Source organism: Platalea leucorodia, assembly GCF_965183815.1.
Source record: "Platalea leucorodia genome assembly, chromosome: 2".
NCBI lineage: Eukaryota > Metazoa > Chordata > Aves > Pelecaniformes > Threskiornithidae > Platalea > Platalea leucorodia.
Window position 1 is genome coordinate 40,496,006 of NC_138824.1, and position 18,741 is coordinate 40,514,746.

Here is an 18,741-nt window from a genome sequence, read left to right on the forward strand (position 1 = left end):
GTTAAATACTTTTCAGAATTTACTGTCTCTCTCTGATACCACTATGTGCTGGTTTTGGCTGGGATAGAGTTAATTTTCTACAAAATAGCTAGTATGGGACTATGTTTTGGATTTGTGCTGAAAACTATGTTAAAAATACAGGGATGTTTTCGTTATTGCTGAGCAGTGCTTACACAGAGTCAAGGCCTTTTCTGCTTCTCACTGGAGTGAGTGAGTAGGCTGGAGGTGCACTAGAAGCTGGGAGGGGACACAGCTGGGACAGCTGACCACAACTGACCAAAGGGATATTCCACACCATATGATGTCATGCTCAGCAATAAAAAGCTGGGGGAAGAAGAAGGAAGGGGGGGATGTTCAGAGTCATGGCGTTTGTCTTCCCAAGTAATCATTAAGCATGATGAAGCCTTGCTTTCCTGGAGATGGCTGAATACCTGCCTGCCGATGGGAAGCAGTGAATGAATTTCTTGTTTTGTTTTGCTTGTGTGCACGGCTTTTGTTTTACTTATTAAACCGTCTTTATCTCGACCCACAATTTTTCTCACTTTTACCTTTCTAATTCTCTTCCCCATCCCACCGGGGGGGGTGAGCGAGTGGCTGTGTGGTACAACCCCAGTTGCCCGCTGAGGTTAAACCATGACACCATATCACTACAATAATAAGAATATTACTTTGATGAGTTTTTAGCTTTTACTGTATGTATGTAATACATAATACATAATGCCTTAATGAGCTGCCAGTATAACACATACCTAGAAATACATATAACATGCCTATATAATGCTTAGCCTTGGAATGGTATAAATCACAATTTTCCCAGATTAAACTCCTGTTGAACACAGATAACCGTAAGTATGTTTAATTTATACCCTTAATTTCTGAGAATAAGGTCTCAATATTTTCACTACAGTTCCCACTTATTACCATGTCAGCTGCAGAAAAACTGTGTCAGAAAAGATAATACTCCAGACAATCTAGTTAAAATGTCAAAATTAAAAAAGCTATTCCTTCAGGATAATCAAACATATATATAGATAATTGCTATTCAAAGATGCCAGTAAAATATTAATCCGACTTCTCTACTATGAATCTTAAGCCCCTATTAAGATATGATTGTTTTTCTTGTGGCAGGGATCCTAGCCATATAAAGAAGGGTATGGCAGATTATAGAAGCTCTCTACACTGAAAACCAGTACAAGGGATGTCAGATGGGGGCTCTCTAATACAAAGTGCTCCACTTCCCTCCTTCACAATGTCAATGTTCTTTTACTTTTTAGAAGTATCTATATTTTTCCAGGATTGTAGTCCTGTCTTAACTGAAGGAAATTTTGTTCACCTCTGTTCTAACATGGATGTAAGATAACTGAAATCATGCTTCTTTCTGGAGACATATACATTCAGGGCTACAAAGTACCCTGGCACACTTGGCCATGACCGAAACATAGTCTTTTAACACATTCTCATATGAAATGAGAGAAGATTCATTTGAGTGTTGAATTGTTGGTAGGTAGGTTTTTTGGTTTGGGTTTTTTTTTGGTAAAACATACCAACAAAGCTACACTACAATAAAGTGGTAATTAATCATGTGAAATACAGCTTTTTGTTTTTAACTAAAGTAAACCAACCTCCCAGCACCAGAACATATGTACCAATTAGCTGTCATATCATAAAATCATAATATCACCATGATATTCATTGTTTTCCTAATCCTACTTCAATATTGCATAAGGCCAAAATATCCACTGACTTGGACAGAAACAATATCAGGTCTCCACACATGCCTTGTGTGGCCAAGATGCAAAACACTGTGATGGAATCTTCTGTAAGTAATGATTTATATAGAGATGATTCTTTTGATATTACAGAGTCCTTCAAACATCAGTGTCAGACAAGCTGAGCAACATTCTCCTTTCACCAAGGCACAGCAAAAGATTAATATTATATAGAAGGTGACCAGTAACAATTTACTGTACATCATTCCTAACACATTTCACAATTTTAACCTTGAGACATGGCACTTGATGCAATGTCAGATGCCACAATAAGAAAAAGTATTCCTCACAGCAAGCCTCAGGCTACTTATTGGTAATTGGTTTCATGAACAGTTAGAAAGTGATGAAATCATTTCACCCATTTATATTTGAAATGCCTATCTCAAAAAGTATATTGGTCTACTAGGCAGTAAACTGTCATGTCAAGTGTTCCATTTATTTTTGGAAAATCATCATCATAATTTAAACTGCTATGCTCAAAATCTTATTTATGGATAAAGGACAAGCACAGTTTATATGTACCTAAAGCCAAAAAATTATTGTTAGTATAAGTGAAATCTTAAGAATCTCATAATAATTAGTCTACATCTAATTGTTACAGAAAAAGAAAGAACAACAATGGAGTTAAAATTGTTATATACACACATTATTTTCTACCCTTCTTTCCCAATGTTATGCTCTCTGTTCCACTGTCTCACAGGGTCATAGGATTAGTGGTTAGCGTGCTGGTAGTGGGGTGTTGTGAAGAGTCATCAGTACCTGGAGTCTTTTGCCAAGAGAAATATGATGGTTGTGTTAATGGTTTCTTCTTCCTCACTCTGGGGTCCATTTGGGGTCATTTAAAATGTTTGCTAACACATTTCACACCTTTCTCTTTCTTCATTGGTCTGCATCTCCACGTTACATATGAATTTACTACATATAGTGCCTTTTGCATATGTTAGATACTTGGTCTTTGTTCTCTTTGTTACTCCTAAGACCAGTTTTGTCCAGCTTCAGGTTTGCTTTTCTGTAACTGACCATGAGTGAGTTGTTTATAGCTGTGGGGGTCTCCAGTGCCAACCACGTGTCAACCTCATGTCTTATCTTTGTGAGCATGTATAAGAACATCCCCCCATTCTTCTTTACACTACTTCCTGCATCCTCGCTTTTCAAGGCCTCTGTTGTCATACCAGGCCTGTACTTCTCTACATCACACCATTATGTTGGAATCATAAATATTTCATTCTTCACAGAATAATTGCTTGTTACTGCTACATGTATAAAAATATGGTTCTACAGATTAAGATTACAATGACCTTTTGTTTGTCTGAAGTACATTTTTATGGATTTATATGGATTTTTTTTCTTAATATTATAATGACAGAGACATTGAAGAGATATTCTCTGACAATTTGTCAGTCCTTTGAATGATGCTCTTCATTTTGAGTATATTAGTCTTTTAGTATGTTTTTTCTGTTATTACTTTATTAACTTCTCTATGATTGAATACTTTTGACAGATTAAGATGATTTTCTCTTTCTTCTTTCTATATAGAGAAATATAAACATAGAACACAAATAAATTATACTCCAAACAAATTCTCCTCAATGTACGGTCAACAAACTCCTTTCTTTACCATGGGGTGCCTATGTGCTCTTATGCTTGGTCTGGGCACCCTCATCATAGAGCTCAAGGGCTCTCGATATCCAGGTGTTAAGAAATCAGGAAAGGAAGGCAAGAGACCAGGATGGATGAATCAAGACCTGCTGGTCAAACTAAAGGACAAGAAGGAAATGCACGAGCAGTGGAAGCAGGGACAGGTATCCTGGGAAGAGTACAGGGATGTTGGCTGGTTGTATAGGGATGGGGTCAGGAAGGCCAAGGCACGGCTGGAGCTAAACTTGGCAAGGGACACAAAGAATAATAAGAAGTGCTTCTATAGGTATGTCAGCCAGAAAAGGAAGGTCAAAGAAAGTGTACCACACTGATGAACATGACTGGCAAACTGGTAACAACAGACGAGAAGGCGGCTTAGGTACTCTACAATATTTTTGCCTCAGTCTTCACTGGCAACCTCTCTTCCCACACCTCTCGAGTAGATGGACCACAAGATGGGGACTAGGGGAGCAAAGTGCCTCCCATAGTAAGAGAAGATCAGGTTCCTGATCACCTGAGGAATCTGAACATACATGTCTATGGGACCTTACAAGTTGCATCCCAGAGTCCTGAGGGAATTGGTTGATGTCGTTGCCAAGTCACTCGCCATGATATTTGAAAAGTGATGGCAGTCAGGTGAACTCCCTGGGGACTGGAAAAAGGGAAACATCATGCCCATTTTTAAAATGGGTAGAAAGGAGGACCCTGGGAACTACTGACCTGTCAGCCTCACCTCTGTGCCTGGGAAGATCATAGAACAGATCCTCCTAGAAGTTATGCTAAGGCACATGAAGGACAGGGAGGTGATTTGAGACAGCCAGCATGGCTTCACCAAGGGCAAGTCTTGCCTAACCAACGTAATGGCATTCTATGATGGAGTGACTGCATCAGTGGACAGAGGAAGAGCTACAGGTGTCATCTATCTGGACTTCTGTAAGGCCTTTGACACAGTCCCTCACAACATGCTACACTGGAGAGGTATGGATTTGATGCCTGAACTGTTCAGTGGATGAGGAATTGGCTGGATGGTCGCATCCAGAGGGTAGCAGTGAACAGCTCAATATCCAGATGGAGATCGGTGACAAGTGGTGTCCCTCAGAGGTCCGTACTGGGACCAGTACTATTTAATTTCTTCATCAATTACATAGATAGTGGGATCAAATGCACCCTCAGCAAATTTGCAGACAGCACCAAGCTGTGTGGTGTGGTTGACATGCCTGAGGAATGGGATGCCATCCAGAGGAACCTGGACAAGCTTGAGAAGTGGGCCTGTGTGAACATCATGAGGTTCAACAAGGACAAGTGAAAGGTCCTGTGCGTACGTCAGGGTAACCCCCAGTATCAATACAGGCTGGGGGATGAAGGGATTGAGAGCAGCCCTGCAGAGAAGGACTTGAGGGTACTGGTGGATGAAAAGACGGGCATGAGCCAACAACGTGCACTCACAGCCCAGAGGGACAACCTTATCCTGGGCTGCATCAAAAGAAGTGTGGCCAGCAGGTCAAGGGAGGTGATTCTGCCTGAGGGTGCATTCAGTCCCACTAGCTATATGTCATTGATTAAGATATTAAACAGCACTGGCCCCGTTATGGACCCCTGAGGGAAATAAACCCACTTATTTTTGCATGTATATTTAACCACCAAATTTCAAGCAAAAACCTGATGGAATTAATCTGTTGTATTCTCCTACATAGCCAATGGAGAAGAATTAGCAACTTTAAGATTTGATGCAGATCTCAAGTGAGCAGAACTGACTTTTGAAAGTCTTTCTCCTGCTCTCCATTGGCATCATACTAAATCTCTTATAGCAGTATTTCTGACACAGATACATTGGCAAGACCAGTTTGGAGCAAAGATGGCAAGTAAGGTATTAAAAATAGGGTTTTTTACTTTTAAGGTTACTGTGAAGTGCAATTGTGTCAAATCAACAGGTGTCACAACACAGACAGATGGTCAGAACATGAAGTAGTAAGTATTCTTTGGCTAAATGTTTGTGTGTTTATTCTTATACTTTGAAGACAGACAGTAGTACTATCAATACACTAACTAGAAGACTTAAGACATCAAAAATATTTTATATTACAATGAAAATAGACGCATCATCCAAAACGTAAAGTTACTTTAAGAATGAAACTCCAAATTATCGAGTTATGCAGTAGACTATTCTCATCAAAAACTTATTAAACCCTTTTATATTAAATGTTTGTAGCTGTGGAATATATCATCTATATGCTAACTATGAACAGGGTCATAACAATGTAATAACTTACTCAAGATTTTCTGTCAAAAATCCATAGACTTCAAAGGTTATAAGATAAATGAAAGGATGACAAAAACCAGAAAATAAGATATTGCTTTTTTTTGACCTGAGTCTCACAATCTAGCCGAGAAGGCCAACTCGAGCACATGTGATGCACAGATTGAATTATAAGGAGATGTAGTTCTGTTACCCACAAAAACTTTAAGACATATCTACTCTGGGACATATAATACAAAGTAAGTTGTCTCCTTAGGAGTTTTAGAAATGGAATGTGCTCTAAAACCTCTATAATATAAACTAAAAATGCCATGATGGAGTTATACTATTTTTTAAGACTTTAATCTATAACAGTACTGTTTTCTTGCCTTAGGTTAACTTGAATTGTTCTTAAACTATTTCTTTTTAATTGTGTAGAGCTGTTGATGTCATTTTCTAAGTGCCAGGATCTGGGAATACATACTACTCTTGTTTCACTGTTTATCTTCCTGATAATGGGCAGACATTAACAAGAATGGCTGTTACTTGTATTCAACGTCTGCTTTCATTCCTTGCAGGAATGATGAATCCAATATTTAGACTATTGCACTCTTATGTTTCTGTTTGCTCTGAGGACCAGAAGAGGAGGTTGTAATTTCCTTTCTGGTTAGTGTTTACTATTATCTGCCATTAAGGTCCTTCTGTTACAACATTTGCAGGTAGAAATGAAAACTGTCAGATGATTTTTTTTTTTTTTTCCTGTAGCTTGGTATTTTACAAAACATTTGTAAAGGTTCCTGTGTTTTGCATCTGCTCACATGACCTGTAAAAGTCAATAAAGTTCTCTGTAGGAAATTAAATCACAAATAATTTCATTAAAATAATGATTGCATTTGAGAGGAAATTCTGAGCGAGTCTGACTGCTTGCTCATGCAAACTGTAACTTTGGTGAGAAAAACTCCGCAAACTAGCTTCAGACATCTAAAAGTTAAATGTGTAGATGTTACCCAGTCACTCTAGATCTCTCTGTAGTCAATGAGAAGAAGGAACCTCCATGGAACCACCTCTCATTTAAGAAATATGAGTCCATTGACTATAAAGCCTTCAGGGACTATAAAGCCTTCAGGGACTATAAAGCTAACTTAGACCTATAACTTTTAGGCATCTAAAAATGGGTCCGTTTTTATTTTATTCATGTTGTTAAATTATTTTTACACATATAAGCAGTGACTATGAAACATGAAGCTAGGATTCCATCATCAGAATGTTCAATTTGAGAGCTGGAACACAAGATAAGGTCTGTTTTTTATTTCACATGGGATTTCTTCAGCATAAGTTGGGTAGGAAACATCTTGGGCATAAAGGCATATATGTCCAGGATGACTAGATGCAGGGCTTGTTTTTTTAATTATTCTTCCTTCTAAAATCAGATTATTCTGATTTTTTCAGAATTATTCTTCCTTCTAAAATCAGAATTATTATTCTTCCTTCTAATTATTCTTCCTTCTAAAAATTATTCTTCCTTCTAAAATCAGAACTCTTGTCTTCAGCAAGTAAAAACATAGTAAATCAGATCAGTGTTAGGAAACAGACTTGAGACGCTAGAATAAGGACATTTAGTTTATATTCTGATGTGAGCATCCATGCTAGCTTTTCCCACCTATTCAATAGAATATGCAAGCAAGTCACTAATACAGGTGTCTATATTATAGCAAGAGAGCATATTTGACATGCTTTACAAATGAGAATGAGCTTGGAAGTGCTCGTTAGTAGATGCAAACATAACTACTATATTTAAAGTCTTTCTTTATTTTTTTTCCTTAAAGGAGGTTGTTGTGTCATAAATCACACCCTTTGTACTATTACGTATTTGATCATACTTAGCTGAACCCCTGTGAGCACAGGAAAGAGATGAACAAAGTGTAAAAATGATGTGAGTGTGAAAACTCGAAAGTGCTGCTCTTCAGTGGCTGAAAGTGTTTCATTAGTGTAAGCTAAAGAGATACCTATTTCTTATTCCTCAGTACTGTATTTTAAATTGAATGCTAAATTGGAGGTTTTGCCTTACAGTAGAAAGTTATTTTTTTAATAGGAAATAGGTGCACTATGGCCTTACTTGAAGAAAGAACAATCCTAGACTCCAGTCCTAAACTTAAGACTCTTTCTTAAAAGCACAAGAATTATTCTTTATAACCTTTGATATCTGCTATCTACAGAGCTCAGGAAACTGGGCATGATCAAGTAACCTTTGCACCAAAATGTGATTTCTGAGCAAAACAAGTTGCAAAGAAGTTCTATGAACATTAGTTTATAATATTTCAAAATGGAGTATTCCTTGCCCATTCCAGTTTTTAGTATTTATTATACACTTTTGTTTTAATTATGATTATCTTTTGAAATATTTAGAGGTAAGTTCCCTTTCATTGACCCTTCCCAGTTTTCCAGATTAACCATGAACCTAAGACAAAACAAACATTTGTACTATGCAATGATTTTAGTAAAAGAAGAACCTGTCGTAATATTCTGGAAGTAAAAGCATGAATAAGTTCCGAATTCTCTGCCTCAAAATTAACTTAATATTAAAGCAATAAAGATTAATCCTGTTTGGCCTGTTGTACTCAGATTGGAATTACTTTCATTGTCCTAATAATTATATGTAAAATTACATATTGGCTTGCTTTTGGTTTGGGTTTTTTTTCATCATTGGCTATAAACATTAATGTTTTTGACATTTATAAACACAATCTGCAGGGTTTTTTTAAATATATTATGGCAATATATATGTTCCACCTAATAAATTTCACCCCACAATGAATAACATGCAGAGTAAATCTATCATCCATGGTGTTCTCTGTCTTCAGTTAAGAGTTCATGAATACTAGTGGAGCTGCAACTAATGAGGAAATGTTTTCTAGATCAACAGAATATTTTGAGAAGGTATCAGTGAGTGATCAATAGCATCATGTCTATTTCAAATATATACAAATACTTAGAGAGAGGTCTCTCTGAATGTCTTCCAACGCAACTGTTAAATTCACAAAATGTTTACATGTCTGCCATAGGTACAAGTCTTTGGAACCTGGCATTGTTTCAGACTCCATGTTTCAGGCTGCATATCAGAAAACTGAAGCAAAAGGGTTATTTTAAAAAATATTATTCCAGGAAGTTTTTCCGGGAGAGAAGTCAATTTCTAGCTCTTGTAATTCAAAAGGAAACCTTCCAAGTCAAAGATAAATAGAAACCATGCTGTTTGAAACAGCTAAAAACCTTAAACCAGCATTGATTAAAAGGGAGTACTTTAACAGAGAGTTAGCTTCATTATTTTTTAAGATTTATTTTAAATCATTCACGCATAGAATTTGTGTCCCAGTTCTCTCTATGAGAACATATTTAAGAAGGGGATAAAATTGCTGCACAACAACAGCAGCCAGAGAGAAAGTAGTGAGAATCTGTGAGAGAAACAACTCTGCAGACACCAAGGTCAGTGAAGAAGGAAGGGGAGGAGGTGCTCCAGGCGCCGGAGCAGAGATTCCCCTGCAGCCCGTGGTGAAGACCAGCCAGGGTCAATGAACCACAATCCTTTCTTGAATTCCTCATGCCCCACATTGGGCACCAAAAAAAAGGAACTGTGGTGGGTTGACCCTGGCTGGACACCAGGTACCCACCAAAGCTGCTCTATCACTCCCCTCCTCAGCTGGACAGGGGAGAGAAAATATAATGAAAGCACATGGGTCAAGGTAAGGACAGGGAGAGATCATTCACCAATTACTGTCATGGGCGAAACAGACTCAACTTGGGGAAAATTAGTTTAATTTATTGCCAATCAAAATCAGAGTAGGATAATGAGAAATAAAAACTAAATCTTAAAACACCTTCCCTCCACCCCTCTTGTCTTCCTGGGCTCAACTTCACTGCCAATTTTCTCTACCTCATTTGCCCATGGGGATGGGGAATGGGGGTTGCGGTCAGTTCATCATATCTTGTCTCTGCCGCTCCCTCCTCCTCAGGGGGAGGACTCCTCACGCTCTTTCTCTGCTCCAGCAGGAGGGGCCTCCCACGGGAGACAGTCCTCTATGAATTTCTCCAATGTGAGTCCTTTCCACAGGCTGCACTTCTTCATGAACTGTTCCAGTGTGGGTCCTTTCCATGGGGTGCCGTCCTTCAGGAACAGACTGCTCTAGTGTAGGTCCCCCACAGGGTTACAAGTCCTGCCAGCAAACCTGCTCCAGCATGGGCTCCTCTCTCTATGCGTTCATAGGTCCTGCCAGGAGCCCACTCCAGTCCAGGTTTCCCACGGGGTCACAGACTCCTTCGGTGCATCCACCTGCTCTGGTGTGGGGTCCTCCACAGACTGCAGGTAGATATCTGCTCCACCATTAGCCTCCATGGGCTGCAGGGGGACAGCCTGCTTCATCATGGTCTTCACCACGAGCTGCAGGGGAATCTCTGCTCTGGCGCCTGGAGCACCTCCTCCCCCTCCTTCTTCACTGACCTTGGTGTCTGCAGAGTTGTTCCTCTCACAGATTCTCACTCCTCTCTTCAGCTGCTGTTGTTGCACAGCAGTTTTTATCCTCTTCTTAAATATGTTATTACAGAGGCGCTACCACCATCGCTGATTGGCTCAACTTTGGCCAGCGGCAGGTCCATCTTGGAGCCAGCTGGCATTGGCTCTATTGAACACAGGGGAAGCTTCTCACAGAAGCCACCCCTGTAGCTCCCCCGCTACCAAAACCTTGCCATGAAAACCCAATAAAACATAAAATGAGAAATTTTATTATATTTTTATATCAGTAAAATGGACACTAAATATCTTCATTCTTTTCAATGTATTTAAACATGTTTGTTTATGAATGTTTCCCTTGATCATTCAGAGAACAAAAAGAAATGTCTTTACAGGATGTTTTATAACAGTACAGTTAAAAATATTATGTATTATCATTAAAAATATTGTGTATTATTATTAAAAATATTAACAATGGTTATCATAATATACCGTCTGGGCCACCTTATTTCTGATGAAATCCTTGCCTGTTCTGTTAGTTTTTCTTCCAGTTGTCCTCTGGAATACTACAAATAGGGTTGTGTCTCTGCTTTGCCTTTGTTTCTATATAAGACCAGAAGGTGAGATCTCCAAAATGTCTCTATGTATTTGTTATATGCATTAACTTATAGAAGAGAACTCAGTGTCCTGAGGTTGTAGGAAACTGTGCAGCAGAGCTTCTAAATAATCACTGTAGATAGTAAAACTAGGTTTCACCTGTCTCTGGATTCTTTATCCAAGCCGTGAAAACACTATACCAAGAATGCAGCAATGTCCCATTGACTGTGTTTGGGAATTCTTTGCCATAAGATTTTAACAAAAATTTAAATACAAGGAGGACAGAGAACAAGCTAAAATGTTGGAGACTCAGATACCCACACTGATTATTTTTAATTTCACTTTGTTTCAGACCATCCCAACTAAATCTTTTCAAGATAAAGACCAGGTACACTTTGGGAGACAGTTCTTTCAAATGACTCTTCCCAAAAGGAGCTGTTGATGAAACTTCTCTGCCCTAAGTCAGTCATTCTCTAACACATCCAGCAAACTGCATTCTCAAATATACCCTCATGCCTTTATGTTAAAATTTATGCTGTTTAACCAGCTCTTAATTTCATGCTGTAAGAACAACACTCCAGTGAGCAGCTATACATCATTCACATTATTTTGGACAGTGTCATATGAAACCAAACCAAAACAATAAAACCTTACATACACGCTGTTGTAGTTTAACACAGCAGGTAGCTAAACACCACACAACTTTGCTCACTCCCCCCGCAATGGGATGGGGGAGAAAATTGGAAAAAAGGTAAAACTCATGGGTTGAGATACAGAAAATTCTTGTCCCAGCTTCTTGTGCACCTCCAGCCTCCTCACTAGCAGGGCAGTATGAGAAGCTGAAAAAGTCCTTGACTAGCATAAGCACTGCTCAGCAACAACTAAAACATCAGTGTGTTATCAACATTGTTCTCATCCTAAATCCAAAACACGGTAATATACCAGCTAATGGGAAGAAAACTAACTGTATCCCAGCTGAAACCAGGACACAGAGATAAAAAAGTGTTTACACAGAGTTTACTGTTAAGAGAAAATTTAATCTATCCTGCACAGAAGTGTATTTGGTGGAAAGTAAAATGTTGAAAACTGAAGGGTATAGGGGGTTGCAAAATGATCCTAATTTCACAAAGTACTGTAAAATGTCATCAATTAGGTATCCTCCATGGAGTTCAGCCATTCTTCCAGCAATGTATGGATCTCTCACAGATACTGTGTCATTTCAGCAGAAGACTGGGATGGACACAGTAGGACACCTAAGATGGCAGTAGATGTCATCCAGCCTATTATGTGGCATCCTCCCTGGTAAGCAGGAAGTGAACATCTGGAATACTAATGGTCTAAAAGAAAACATCATGGGTAACTCCTTTTTCTGAGATAGACAGCTTTAATTATGACAGTTATCCTTCTGATCAACAGGTTCTTTCTCTAAGACATCTTTTAAACTGTGCAAAATTATTCCTATTAGAATAGAGAGCTTAACCCACAGCCATTATCACACAGTTTCAGGAACAGTGGCTGCCAGGAACTAGAGATTATACTGTTTGCCATAGGCATTTGATATAACTGTTTATTCAATGTTTTTGCTGCTGATTGAAGTTAGGGAAGCCAGAGCTGAATAACAAAATATTTTCCCACTTTGTGTGTGTGTGTGTGTGTGTGTACAAAAACATTATTTTCCTGTAGAATTTATACTAAATCTGAAAACCAGAAGATTTCCCCGAGTCTATCATTACTAAGCTATTCCAGTTCACTATATTTTATTTCAAAGATTACATCTTCTTAATAATTTCCCTCTCTGCATGTGCATACAGTATACCTTAATAAGTTCAATCAAAAAAGTTTCTTATTGCCTTTAATTACAGTGTACGTTCTGCTTAAAAGTCTGGCAAAGAACTGATAGTTGTGAGTTATTTTGACTTGAAAGCATGTTTTGTACTAACTCAACATGAGAGTACAATATATTAATCCAATTGTTTAGATGTAATATCAACAGTCAATTTACACTGAAACATTGGCTGGTTCATAAAGAACAATAAGGAACCAGGCTAAAATGTGTGTGTGTGTGTGTGTTTGTGTGTGTGTGTGTATTATGTTTAAACTCCGTTTCTCCTAAGAGACCTGCACATCTAAACAATAACATAGTCACTCAAGGCAATAAAGCTTACATACTGGATCCATGCCTAGATCTTACCTTAATTGGTATATCGTACATATGATATTAGTCTGTGGACAGTCTGGTTTTAGGGGTTTCAATCTTTCTTCCGTCCTCCATACCATTTCTTATCACCATAATTTTACCAAGATTCCCACTTGAAATTGAATACAATTATTTATTTAATCTGGATAATTTACATTTTATTTCCAGAGTTGAGATGACAATGAACAGAAGCAGTAAAATTCAGAAATCTCTTTAACCTGGAATGTTGAAAAATATCCACTGGCATTCAAAACTAAAATAGTAGTACACACCCTAAGCAGCGATTCAGTTTTCTGAATTATAAACACCACCTGGGATAAAAGACGGTACTCAAGGCTGCCTAAAATTATCCTTGGTGCTTAGCTTTATTTGTCTGTACACAGACAGACATGTCTGTTATGAGGCAACTGGTGCCTACTTCTCTTTAAGTTTTGATTGCAATTCAGAGTTAGGCAACAGTTTGTTACGGGATCAGATAAAGAACATGTAAGATAAAGAAAGACTCTAATTAATGGTTAAGATAATTGATTAAAAGGGAAGATAGTTAGGTAATCCTCTTCATGACAGGGGAATAAATTTCATTTTGGCATTTTATCCAGTGATGTTCTAATACAAAAAAATAATAAAAATTAAAATGCACTTGCATTTCAAGGAAATAAGTATGAAACCACAGTTTTGGTCATCACAATCAAAACTCTAAAGTGTTAGGCTGAAATGATGTTTTGAGGTTGGGGACTTTTACTTATTTATTTATTTAAATATCTACCTATGTATATCCAGGATTGGGTGCATCATCTCTAGCATTTATGCCCACAAATGGCTCACATGAGGATAGGTGAAAATGATCTCACAAAGTACAATTTATGGCATGAGTGTCACACATTGTGCTATGTCACACTGTGCTGAGATATGGATTTCACCACTACAGGGTAAAGTAGGCTGAACAATCTTCTGACCAGTAGACTGTCACGCATATACTGTCACCACAAGTTAAACAAAAATGCTCAAAAAATTACTAGATAGACTGAATGGGATACATGGAAGCGTCTAGTATTTCCTAACAAATTTAGATGCCATAGACTTTCAGAACATAATACAGTTAGGAGAAATTAAGTAGAAAACTATAGTAAATGTTTAGGTCAAACATGCTGAACTCTTACAGAAATGCTCCGATTTAGGAATTAAAGTAGCTCCAATTCATTGTAATTTTAATTTTTAGGACCATGTAGTGACTAGAGTGTAATGAAGTAGCTTCACTCAGTTTTTTGGCCCCTCACTACAAGAACGACATCGAGGTGCTGGAGCATGTCCAAAGAAGAACAACGAAGCTGGTGAAGGGTCTAAAGAACAAGTCTTACAAGGAGAGGCTGAGGGAACTGAAGTTGTTTAGCCTGGACAAAAGGAGTCTCAGGGGAGACCTTATTGCTCTCTACAACTACCTGAAAGGAGGTTGTAGCAATGTGGGTGTTGGTCTCTTCTCCCAAGTAACAAGCGATAGGACTAGAGGAAATGGCCTCAAGTTGTGCCAGGGGAGGTTTAGGCTGGATATTAGGAAAAACTTCTTCCCCGAAAGGGGAGTCAGGCACTGGAACAATCTGCCAAGGGAAGTGGTTAAGTCCCCATCCCTGGAGGCATTCAAAAGATGTGTAGATAGGGTGCTTGAGGACATGTTTTAGAGGTGGACTTGGCAGTGCTAGGTTAACAGTTGGACTTGATGATCTTAAAGTTCTTTTTCAACCTAAACAATTCTATGATTCTATGATTCATTCCCAGAATTGGCTTCTCTCTCGTTAGAGTTTTTGTTCAAAATGAGTGTGGTTTTGAAGTGAATCTTCTGATTGTCTCCACTTACCATTTGTTGATTAAATCTACCAAATAGTTTTGCTCTCCAGAAAGCAGATTTCTGTGAGGGGAAGCTAAATCAGAAATTACATTTTATGAGTGAACTAACATGCTTTAGCTTCTCATTGGAAAACAAAGCTCTGAAACTTCATACAGCCTTATATTACATGTCTGGTGGGGAAGTTCAGTAAATGGGCTCAGACTAAATCTACTCAGGAGTAAAATCTCTGAACTTCACCTGGTGTACATGGAGCATCCCCAGCACTCATTACTTTGATCTACTGCTTCTCTCCTATTCTCTCTGAATGCTTTGATAGTATAGATATAGCCAGTGAGAGCCAGTCACCTGATGGTGAATGTGATTTAAGTCAGAATCATAGAATCATAGAATCATTAAGGTTGGAAAGCACCTTTGAGATCATCAAGTCCAACCATTAACCTAACTGCCAGGTCCACCTCTAAACCATGTCCCTAAGCACCACATCCACACGTTTTTTGAATACTTCCAGGGACTGTGATTGCACCACTTCCCTGGGCAGTCTGTTCCAGTGCCTAACCACTCTCTCCAGGAAGAAATTTTTCCTAATATCTAATCTAAATGTCCCCTGGCACAACTTGAGGCCATTTCGTCTCATTGTGTTGCTTGCTACCTGGGAGAAGAGACCGACCCCCACCTCACTACCACCTCCTTTCAGGTAGTTGTAGAGAGTGATAAGGTCTCCCCTCAGCCTCCTCTTCTCCAGGGTAAACAACCCCAGCTCCCTCAGATGCTCCTCATGTGACTTGTGCTCCAGAGCCTTCACCAGCTTCATTGCCCTTCTCTGGACATGCTCTGGCACCTCAGTGTCACAGTACTCAAGGTGCGGCCTCACCAGTGCCGAGTACAGGGGCACTATCACCTCCGTGGTCCTGCTGGCCACACTATTCCTGATACAAGCCAGGATGCCATTGGCCTTCTTGGCCACATGGGCACACTGCTGGCTCACATTCAACCAGCTGTCAGCCAACACCCCCAGGTCCTTTTCCACCAGGCAGCTCTCCAGCCACTCTTCCCCAAGCCTGTAGCGTTGCATGGGATTGTTGGGACCCAGGTGCAGCACCCGGCACTTAGCCCTGTTGAACCTCGTATAGTTGGCCTCAGCCCATCGATCCAGGCTGTCCAGATTCCTCTGTAGAGCCTTCCTACCCTCCAGCAGATCGACACTTCCACCCAACTTGGTGTCGTCTGCAAACTTACTGAGGGTGCACTCAATTCCCTCATCAAGATCATCGATAAAGATATTGAACAGAACCAGCCCCAATACTGAGCCCTGGGGAGCACCACTTGTGACCGGCCGCCGACTGGATTTGACTGCATTCACCACCACTCTCTGGGCGCGGCCATTCAGCCAGTTTTTTACCCAGCAGAGAGTGCACTTGTCCAAGCCATGAGCAGTCAGTTTCTCCAGGAGAATGCTGTGGGAGACAGTGTCAAAGGCCTTACTAAAGTCCAGGTAGACAACATCCACAGTCTTCCCCTCATCCACTAAGCGGGTCACGTTGTCACAGAAGGAGATCAGGTGGGTCAAGCAGGATCTTCCCTTCATAAACCCATGCTGGCTGGGCTTGATCCCCTGGCTGTCCCTCTCATGCCACATGAGGGCACTCAGGATGATCTGCTTGCTTCCATAACCTTCCGTGGCACCGAGGTCAGGCTGACAGGCCTGTAGTTCCCCGGATCCTCCTTCCAACCCTTCTTGTAGATGGCTGCCACATTTGTTAACTTCCAGTCAGCTGGGACCTCCCCGGTTGACCAGGACTGCTGGTAAATGATGGAAAGTGGCTTGGCCAGCTCCTCCGCCAGCTCCCTCAGTATCCTCGGGTGGATCTCGTCTGGCCCCATAGACTTGTGGGCATCTAGGTGGAGGAACAGGTCGCTAACTGTTACCTCTTTGATTATTGGGGCTTTATTCTGCTTCCCATCTCCATCTCCCGGCTCAGGGGCCTGAATACCCTGAGGATAACTAGTCTGACTATTATAAAGACTGAGGCAAAGAAGGCATTAAGTACCTCAGCCTTCTCCTCATCCTTTGTGGCGATGTTTCCCTCCGCATCCAATAAAGGATGGAGATTCTCCTTTTGTTGCTGATATATTTGTAAAAACATTTTTTGTTATCTTTAACTGCAGTGGCTAGTTTAAGTTCTAGCTGGGCCTTTGCCGTTCTAATTTTTCTCCGGGCACAACCTAACAATATCCTTGTAGTCTTCTTGAGTTGCCTGCCCCTTCTTCCAAAGATGGTAAACTCTCCTTTTTTTCCTGAGTTCCAGCCAAAGTTCTTTGTTCAGCCAGGCAGGTCTTCTTCCCGCTTGCTCGTCTTTTGGCACATGGGGACAGCCTGCTCATGTGCCTTTAAGAATTCCTTCTTGAAAAATGTCCAGTCTTCCTGGACTTCTTTGCCCTTCAAAGTTCTCTGTTCAGCCAGGCTGGTCTTCTTCCTGCCTGCTTCTTTCAGCCAGGAAAGAGGCCAAAAGCAGGAGGATAAATGTGTGATCTGGACAGCAATGCATAAAGGTCTAGTACTTCCTGGGATTCCTATGGGTACCTGATGCATCTGTTGCAGACCAGAAAGAGAACCGTGCTCTTCTGGAGAGGCACCTAGAAGTAAGGGGTGCTCTTGACATCAGTGCAGGATAAAAATTTGAACCCCCTGTAACAGGAATGGACCTGAAGATTTCATTTCCTGATTCTGCGAAGCAGACACATAACAACACTATGCCCATGTCTTCCCCCCAGCTTTAACAAGTATTATACAGCCATGATGAAAGCTGTGACTCAGAAAATCAAGCCTGAGCTGTTTCATAAAAGAATCAAGTTCTGGTAAGGATATTCAATTTCATAGTCTATAAAGCTAAGCTTATTTTTCATTCTATATATATGGGTGTACTGGTATTAGAGTTAGACTTGTACATCGTTGACTGATGCATTGTCCTTGTTTCGGCTGGGATAGAGTTAAATTTTTCCTAGTAGCTGGTATAGTGCTGTGTTTTGGATCTAGGATGAGAATAATGTTGATAACACACTGATGTTTTAGCTGTTCCCAAGTAGTGCTTACAATAGTCAAGAACTTTTCAGCTTCTCCTGCCCTGCCAGTGAGAAGCTGGGAGAGGGCACAGCCACAACAGCTGACCCAGACTGGCCAAAGGGCTATTCGATACCATATGATGTCATGCTAAGTATATAAACTGGGGAAAGTTGTCTGGGGGACAGCAATCACTGCTCAGGGACGGGCTGGGCATCAGTTGGTGGGTGGTGAGAAATTGTATCATGTATCACTTGCTTTGTATATTATTATTATATTACTACTACTACTACTACTACTACTGTTACTACTATTTTACTTTATTTTACTTCAATTATTAAACTGTTCTTATCTTAACCCATGAGTTTTCTCACTTTTACCCTTCCAATTCTCTCTCCCATCCCATCAGGGGGTGGAGGGTGAGCGAGTAGCTGTGTGGTGTTTAGTTGTTGGCTGGGGTTGAACCACGACATGCGTTTAATTAAAATACAGGCTAAAAATGAATATGGATTGTGGGAAATCGTACTTTGGACCGTTCAGATTTTCTTAAATAACTCACTGTATTAAAAAAAAAAAAAAAAAAAAAAAAAGAAAAAAGAAAAAAGAAAAAAAAATGTTATTGTTTTCTTCATTTCTGAAACAGGCTAGACATTTCCAGTCTTTTATGTTCACTGGAGAAGCAGCTGTCCATTGAAAGTAGTGGTGGTAATTTTAGGGTTACTCAATAACAAGGCTTCCCCTTTAGGCAATGTTAAAAGAAAGAGAAGAGAGCACTGATATTTCTCAGAAAAAGCAGAATACGGGTCTTACATTTGCACTTTCTAACAAATTGAATTAGTGCTGTATCATATTAGTGCTTCTCTCCATTAATGTGTTATGAGAGTCAATAAAATAATTATCTT